We start from the raw sequence: 9,829 nt of genomic DNA, 5'->3' as shown, positions 1-9,829 counted from the left end.
TCACTGTTAGATCAATTCTTTTAACAGTTGAGATTTGATGTCAAATTAAACTTTGACACCTTGGTGTCATTTGATCTTATCCCATATATATATATATATATATATATATATATATATATATATATATATATATATATATATATATATATATATATATATATATATATATATATATATATATATATATATATATACACTAGCGTCCAAACGGACACCTCGTGCCCGTTTGTCCACTTTTTTAATGCCCACAACAGAGAAATATAAAAGCGTGTATATCTTTTAATGACGTTTTATTATAAGTCATCTTAAGAAATAGACGCAATTAGTATAATTAAAATCAAGACAATAAATACATATTTTAATAGAATTTTAGTGAATTTTCTATATATCTAATTCTAAAAACTTAAATATATCTCTCTCTAATAGAATTTCTTATATATATATATATATATATATATATATATATATATATATATATATATATATATATATATATATATATATATATAATTCTAAAAACTTAAAAATCTCTCTCTCTCTATATCTTTTTTTATCTTTCTACGTATATGATAGCAATTTTCCTCTCTGCTTGATTGATTGTGATTTATTCATTCTGTAACCTTTTTTTCTCATGATTTGTATGGGAAAAACATAAAAACACACAAAAAAGTGCGTAAAATTTTAAATTACAGTTTTATGAGGGAATGTTATGAACAAATTGAATGATATGTATAAGAAAATGTTTTACTTTTTTGTGTAGTAAGACATCAAAATGTATAAAATGAAAGAGAAAGTTACTTGTACTTGAAAAATTGAGATAATTAGGAAAGAATATTAGGCGTGAGCATAATCCACTCACTTAACTTCCTAACTTCCTCTTTTATGGTTAAGTTTTCTTTTTTTTACTTTTTTTTAATTAATAAAAAAATTGAATTTTTAAAAAATATTTGACAAAATTAAAAAGGTAAATTTGGAAGAAAAGAAATAGGTCAGTCCAAAAGGGTGTATCCCCTTTATATATATATATATATATATATATATATATATATATATATATATATATATATATATATATATATATATATATATATATATATATATATATATATATATATATATATATATATATATATATATATATATTCCACTTATTTGGATCGGAGAGATCTAGCTTTGTTTAACGTTGGTTTCTGTAAAAATAATTATTATTTGCTTCGTCCCACAGTTAGTGACCCAGTCCACTATTTCATTCAGATTTAAAAAAAATGATTAAATGTAAGAGAGAGTAATATTTTTACTATATCACCCTTATTATGTATTGAGAATGATAAAATTTTTATTAATTAGAAAATAAAAATGAAAAATAAAATGAATCATTCATTTTAAAATATTATTTTATTCAAAATGGATCAATGGGACCGAGAGAGTAGATTTGTGTGGATGGTGAGGTTGAAGTTGTTGTAGTTGTTTGTATTTACTTGTGTACTCTCTCCATTCTCTTTTATCTCTAAGCCAATTTTATTTTTTAGATTTATTTAATAAATAATATATTTTGATCATTGTTTTAAAAATCAAACTGAAGAAAGAACCGTTAAAACATGCGGGTCATGGTTCAATCAGTTCAACCGTAGTTAAACCATTTATTAAATTTTAACTAAGAATAAATAAATATATTATTAAATATCTTAATAAAATACGATACTGATAAACAAGTTTACAAAATAAGAAGAATGCAAAATAAGACCCAATAACAAATCATAAAATTGATTAAGGACCAATATGTATATATTTGTCCTAATTGCTTAACTCAAAACCATTACTTCTTCATCAGTATAATTTTTCACATCTCTTTAAAGACCAACAACGTTATCCTATGTCTACAAACATTACTTTATTTCTTCTCTTTTTATTACATTTACATTGTCCTGTGTCTTTTAATTTTATTCTTTATTTTTCATCTATACAATTTTAAATATTTGCTATAATTATTTTTTTAGATTTAAACAAAGAAATAAAATGAAGTATAACATAAAATATTATCTTTGATTTTTTTTAACCGTCTAGTTCACCAAAACCGGTTCCAATTTTACGATTATTTTGGTTTTTGAGCTTGAAGCAATTTTATAGATCTAACCGTTTATTGGTCCAAATCGAATCGGATTAGACAACGGTTCAAGGTTGAACCGGTTCAACCGGTCGGGTTAATCCAGGTTTTAAAACATCAATTTTGGCTACATATAAACTCGATATATTATTTATTTAATGAACCTAAAAAGTAAAATTTACTTAGGAAATATCTTATAGTGTTTTGTTGGTTTTATCCCAAAATTGGTACTACTTGTATCTTTTGTCGAATTTTATACTTTGGCCGATAATACATTCAGGGTCGGGCTGAACATCTCAAAAGCCCTGTTCTAATTTTAAAAATATGATTTTTCACATAAATAATAATATACTTGTTAATTTTTAACATTATTATCAAGAAAAATGAATAATATATATTTTTTATAATAAAAATAACAAAATAAGTCAAATAAAATATCATAAATATTTAATAATAATATTTTTTTAAAAAGGTCATTAGTTAAAGTTTTTATTAAAAAAAAATTAAACTCAAATTAAAAGTTTTAATAATACTTTTCAATAGAAAAATCTGTTTAAAATTTATGAAATTAAGACGAATAATAAAATACTTAAAGTAATATTTAAAAAAATAAAATAAACTTATCCTTTAGTTATTATACTCTCACATATTTCTAAAACATAATTTTAAACTGCAAAAATTTGGTATGCCAGAATTGAACTAAAGACTTTAATTCCCTCCGTTCAGCATGAAACTGCACTGTCTACCATTCGACTATTTTCCATTCTTAAAAGTATACGGCTAAATTATCCTTTAAGTTATTTAATTGTAACAAGTTAGTTATTTATGTTTTAATTGTAATAAGTTAATCCTTTTTCGCTACATGTTGGTCCTTTATGTTAAAAAACGGCTGTATCGTTGACATTTTTTTCAAAATCTTTTCCAAAAAAGCTGGAGTAACATTAATTGTACTGATATGTCACATAACATAGGTCATAGAGCATCACTGGATCATGTGATAAAATTTTTGGAATTTTTTAGTGCATAAAAGTATTTTTAAACTAATTAAAATGTAACAAAATATCAAAATTAGAGAAAAATAGTAAAACAGAAAATAAAATTCTCATAAAATTACACAAAACATAAAATGAGAAGAAATATTTTTAGAAATGTTTTCATAATTTTTGGACCAAAAACGAATTTAATATGAATTTTTGAAGTTAAAATAAAAATAATAGAACAAAATAAAATATAAATAGGTCAATGGTGCATGCGTTAATTAACATAAATGATCTACATGTAACGAAAAAATACAAAGGAATGAATTGTTATAATTAAATAACTTAAAAGACCCTAAAATAATTTAGCCAAAGTATAACTAAATGTTTTGTATTTAATATAAACATGAGTATATTTTTAGTTAGGTCCAAATATAATTTTGAGACTCCAAAATTTTTGAAACTATGTGTGGTGGCACTTTATTTTTTTTTAATAAGCAATTGATTATAAGATATCGCACTAGGGGTGCAACCCTTACAACGAAAAAACACTATAGAGTTATGTTACAAAGTAATGGCAATTTATACCAATCATAAAAATTTATCCTACTAGGAAGTTCCTTGTTGCTAGCCCACCTCCATGAGAAAAACATGATATTTGATATCACCTCGTCGAAGTTAAAGGCACCGCCGTCAAAGATCATTGTATTTCTCATATTCCACGTACACCAAATTAAGGCTATCCAAATCGAATTTAGAATAACTTCAATGTTGGTGTTTTTCACCTTTTCTTGGATGCTCCCAAAATTCTTGAACTCCTCTAAGGTAAGCTTCAAATCGTTCCCCAACCACCTATGAATTCTACTCCACACCTCTTTTGTAGCATGGCAATGGAAAAAAAGATGTTCCAAAGTTTCCGGATTGTTTGAACAAAAAAGGCAATCAATGGAAGAGAGATTAGGCACACCTCTAATGGCTAATTGATCTTTTAGAGGTAACCTATTGGTGAAGAATCTCCACGCAAAAATCTTTATCTTTTCCGGTATTTTAGTCTTCCAAATGACATCTAAGAACTTGGTAGTTGAAGTTGGCCAAGCTAACTCCTTTGCGTTTGAGACAAGTGCGAGACACTAGACACCGTGAAAAATCCGTTTGAAGTTAGCTTCCAATGATAGTCATCCAAAGCCAAAATGTCCGGCTCCATCCGTTGGAGAATCAACCTCAAGTCCCTAAGTTCATCTCCTATATTCAAGGCCGAAGCGGAAGTGGAGTAGGTAGAAGCAATCGGAACCAACGGATTTAGCGCATCCGTATCAAAAATATCATCTAACTTCCACGTGAAAACACCTTGGTTAAAGGTGAAGAGATCACTCACCGTGCAAAGATTGTTGGTTGTTCTAGCAAACAAAAGCGGGAAGGTGACGCGAAGCGGATGATCATCCACCCAACAATTATGCCAATTCCTTGCTTGAAATCACATTTAACCCATTCATTAAATCCTTGTCCCCATTCGTCCTCTTTGAAATCATTAAGGACTATGTCTCTCCACCAACGGGAATCATCTCCGGATAAAAGATCCTTACTAGAAGCCAACACTTTAGTTTTGGGATCTTGATATCTCAAAAGTAAAAATCTACTCCAAATAGCCTTATCTTCCTTTAAGATTCTCCACTTCCGTTTAAGAAGTAAAGCTTTGTTCATTTCTCCCACATCTCTAATATCTAACCCTCCTTTCTCTTTAGGCTTACACACATTCTCCCACTTCACCCAATGTATACTCTACAAAGCCGACGCTGAATACATTCCTTTTTAGATTATATATTTTATTTGCTCTTTAAAAAATTAATATTATAAAATGAGTAACGAACAAAATGTACGTGCCATACTTATTTAACGGAAATTTAAACCGTAATTTTTTTAAAAAATTTAAAACAATATTTAACATAAAACATATGAACTATTATTATAAAAAAAACTCTAACAATTTTATTTAAAAGAGAAATCAATTTACATATTCCACTTGTTTTGATACAAACAAGTAAGAATTAATTATTGTGCTTCCAAGGTGAACAACAACAGCGATCTTCAAGACAAGCTCCACCTCCAGGATACTTCAATGATTTACAATAATTAAAACAATCCTCTTTACTTGAACAGTGCACTCCTTTGCCATAGCAATGCATAAGAGGAAGATTGGCTGCAATCAATATTGTCTTGTTAGAACTACGTATCAACAGATATTGTTCTAAAAAATACAAAATAAATTGAGAAAAAAAAAAAGGTATTATTTTTGTTGGAGTTTTATAAAAAAGTAATCACCTTGAGCTGAAATGGATGCAATGAATAGAATTGCAATGAAAAAGAACATGCAGTTGATATATGTAGCCATGTTCTGATGGAAGATGGAAAAAGTACAGATACTCTATAAGTTATTACTATTGTGTTCTATTTATAAGAAAAATCTCTATGATAAAAGAATTTCTTTTTTGTTACAACGAAAGAAATCATTTAATATGAAGCAAAATAAATAAATAATTAAGTGAAATAATATTGACTAATAATCTATAACGTAACAACATATAAACGCAAAATAATTTTTTAATATAATCTATTTTTAATACTTAAAATACGTTTTGTTTAAATTTAATTAAAATCTTTAACAATTTCAGTTTTTATTAACTTCTAATAGGCAGTTTCTTTATTCCAATAGGCACATTCTTTAAAAAAATTAATAGTACCTTTGATTTTAAAACGTAATTGCAGTTTTTTTAACATAAAAGAAACACGTCATTAGTGCAAAATATGGTCTTGTCTTGTGTATCTACTATCTACCCAATATTATAAAATTGACCAAACTCCCTAATTTAACCTTGAGCCAAAAATACTTTACCCTTGCAAAAAGTTACTTCAGTAATTAACAAATTGAATTTTTTCACTTGCCATGTGTTGTTTGCTGATTGGTCGGATTAAAATCACCTTTCCCTCCTCCCAAATCACTTTTCTCTCTCTATCGTCTTCTCCTCTCTTTCTTTTCACAGAAACCCTAAAACCTCCGCCTCTCCATTCTCTCTAATCGATTTTCCTCAGATCTACATCCTCCAATCCCCTTTCTATTCTCCTTACAAACCCTAGCGGGTTCCTCATTCTCCTCGGTGCCTCATACCACTGAGACAATGGTATGTTTAAACCAATAGCACATGATTTCCATTTTCGTGTTCTTTGTGTTTTGTTCACTTCACCTCTATCTTTTTGCCTTGTGGTTTTGTTCTTCATTTTTTACATTTTATATTTCATAGCTATGCAAATCACGTCATTGTATGGAAGTTGAAGATGTTCACGGGAACTGAGACAGCGGATGGTAGCCAAATTCTTGCAAGATTTTGGATCTGTGAGTTTTGAGGATGGAGAAGTGATTGCTGATGCGATTCAACATATGTATTTGTCGGTCTGAGCTTTGGTTGTAGCATCACTTCAGATTTGCACCTATATTGTTCTGGTTTCATGAACTATATCTTCATCAAGGCTACCTTTTAGTTTCGTAATTTAATTTCATAAACCTACATTTACCTTTCAGATTTGCACATTTTTTAACCATTTGACTTCATTATTTCTTATAGTTTTGTTTTAGGTTTCTGCCCAAGACTATCAAGTTTCCTTTCGGTTTTCTTTCTATTCTAAACTACAAGTGGCTATTTGGATGATCCCATTTGGACTTAGTGGAGCAATAAAGTTAGTATTTCTTAATTCTGATTTTGTTTTGTTTCTGTTGATGACAATTCTGATATGTTTTGTTCTGTCTATTGATAGAAAAAGAGGTATGAAAAGTGTAATGAAACAACTAATGATTCAATTAGTTAGTCTTACAAGTCTTTTCTCAATGTATCTTTTGACTGTGATTCCTCTTTTGCTACAGATTTGTGTATTTATTTATGCATTTTTCAAACTAATGAAAATGATTTATGGTGTATGAGGTTACTATTGCAACTTTTACTAATTAGTAGGCAACTTTTATCGCATGAAAATAGATTAAAATTAGCATGCTTTTAGTAAGCCATCATTTTTATCAAACCATCTTTTGTTGTAAAACTCGGGTTGACTGGTGTGGTTCCTGTTGCAAATTCATCGCTTAACATGTATGCTAAGTCGGGTGATTCGGTAATGGCGAAGGTTGTTTTTTATCGTATGAGGCTAAGAGATAAATCAACTTGGAATATTATGATTTCAATGTATATGCAGTTTGGTCGACTTGACACTGCTCTTGCGCTCTTTGATCAAATGACTGATCGAGATATTGTGTTGCGGAATTCCACCATTTCAGGTTACTGTAATTGAAATATCGCGATGTAAATCCGGCAAGAGAGATATTTGATTCATTGAAATATCGCGATGTAATTGCATGAACTTCCATGATTGTAGGTTATGCGCGTTATCATCTTTATATTAACTAATAACTAGTTTGTTGACCCGTGCGATGCACGGGTATTTTAGAATTGAAAAACTAAGATATTTATTTATTAAAAGTTGATATTTAGTTTAATATTACTAACATGTTAAACTATATGATTAGTGTTAATTTATAACAATTACATCACATCAAGAAACTTTTTATTAATATTATCTTTTATTTACTATAAAAATTGAATCATTCATAATTTTATTAATATATTAAGACAAAATTTTACTATAAATTTTAAGAATTATTTGATTAAAATTTCTAAAAGTTAGATTTATAGTATTTTAAGGCTAAGTATATAACTTATGTGTTGTATGATTATTATTATAATATATTTATAAGAATTTTTACGTTGAAATATGGTTATTATTTTAAGAAAATTCATAATTTTGATAAATTATAATTTTATTAATAAATATGTGAATTTTGTGATGTTTTATGTCACTTGCTTTTTTTTTTCCTAAGGAACTTTAAAACATGATAACAATATAATTGTAATTAGATATAAAAACTTTAATAGTTCAATATTATCGGTTTATCAAAGCAACATTGAAAACCACTAAAAAGAAAATATCAAGTTTTTTGTCAGTCAAATATTTCATTTTTTAATCATTCAAATTTTTTATAATTTGTTATAATCATTTGTATTAAAATTATTATTATTTATATAAAATTTGAAATTTAAATAATAGAAAAACTACTTAGAATTCTTTTTAATCACCGAAAATCTATCATACCAAATAAAAGAATAAAGGAAAAAATTAAAAGAAAAATAAGATAAAAAGACTAATTTACCATGATTATATATTAAACCACTTATTTATAACTCCTTTTATCTTTAATGTCTTTCATAAAGAATATTGCACATGTCTTTAATATTCTTGTGCATAAAAACATATATTTCTATATTCTTATTAAAATATTCATTTTTTACATCATCACTATTGGATTTGTCCCTTAACATTCTTCAAATAATAAAATCTAAAATAAAATAAAAATAGATTAAGAAGTGTATTTTTTAAAAATAAATTAATAGTAATTGTATTTTTTTGAGTTTTGTTTTAGTTTGTTGTAAAAACAATAACTAAAGTTTGTGTTTAAGAAGTGTTATAGTCGTAAGTGTATATGATTTTGAATTTTTATTAAAATTGAAAAGATAAGAAGAATTTTAAAGTTGGTATTAAAATGAGTATACATTAAAAATGTGTCTTTGATAAGACTTATACATAATGAATTCTAAAAACTATTTTATAGATCATGGTTGAAACCAAAAGTATAAGAATAATTTTTAAAATGATATGAAATATAAGGGTGTGTCATTTAGTCTTGACGTGTGATATTTACTTCAGATGTCCAATATTTAATCATTGGTAATGAGTTGACTCACACACCGAGAGATCGTGAGTTCAACTCTCACGGATGATCTGGGGATCCCCTTGATGGATGATTTGTAAGTACCTCTATAAGCGCGCTCTTTGATCCTTGAGATCTGTATTACCATAGTGAGCCCCCAAAGTCAAACTCACCTAAACTTTTTCACAATAAAAAAATTACTATCTATAAAAAAAAGTTTATCGATATGCATTTTTATACAAATAAATATCAAAGCAATTTGTGTAAATATTAATTTAAATGATCTAAATATTAGAGTTAAAAACATCTAGATACTTACATGAGTTGCCATTAGAAAATAAATAATCTTTTACTCTGCCACGAATAAAAAATTAATATTCAATACAGATATATACAATAAGAAAAAGAAGATAAAAATTACCATACAAATTTAAAAAGTAGCACACAATTGAAGATATGAAACAAAGTGCCGTATTTATACTAACCTAGAGCAAGAGCAAGTAAATCAATAAAAATTAATAAAATTATAACAGAAAAATTTATTATTAAAATTTGATATTAATAGAGTTATTAGTGGAGTAGTTGAAAGGTTGATAAATTTTTTTTATATAAATATAAATGAAAATAATAATTTTTTAAATTATAACGGTTCAATTCATTAATTATTTGGTTATATAATTTTTAACATACCATTCAATTAAAATATAAATGTGTCGGTTTAAACATTTTCATCAATTTGTTCTTTTGTTATAAAATGTATAACAGGCTATATAAGTTATGAGAATGAGATGATAATGAAATGGTTACATAATTAAATTGCATTGACAATGACAATTATATTACGATTAATAATTGTATTCATAGTAATAATAACTCTCATTTAAAAGTGAAGGTTACATTTTAAAGTTAATTTATATTATAAAATTATATAATAAATTCTGA

At 26.6% G+C, this 9,829-nt stretch overlaps 1 long non-coding RNA gene across 2 annotated transcripts; it reads right to left on the bottom strand.

Moving 5' to 3' along the window:
* Nucleotides 1-8,650: 8,650 nt before the first annotated feature.
* Nucleotides 8,651-9,348, bottom strand: LOC131647760 (uncharacterized). 2 transcript variants are annotated; one of them, XR_009297939.1, is made up of 2 exons: nt 9,207-9,348; nt 8,651-9,065 (listed from the first exon to the last, which is right to left on the bottom strand). It is a non-coding gene; the product is annotated as an uncharacterized LOC131647760 (long non-coding RNA). The 2 variants fall into 2 exon arrangements; XR_009297938.1 differs by having other exon boundaries at nt 8,651-9,060.
* Nucleotides 9,349-9,829: the final 481 nt, after the last annotated feature.

This window comes from Vicia villosa, linkage group LG2 (genome assembly GCF_029867415.1).
Source record: "Vicia villosa cultivar HV-30 ecotype Madison, WI linkage group LG2, Vvil1.0, whole genome shotgun sequence".
Classification (NCBI taxonomy): domain Eukaryota; kingdom Viridiplantae; phylum Streptophyta; class Magnoliopsida; order Fabales; family Fabaceae; genus Vicia; species Vicia villosa.
This window is presented reverse-complemented; position numbering and strand designations above follow the sequence as displayed.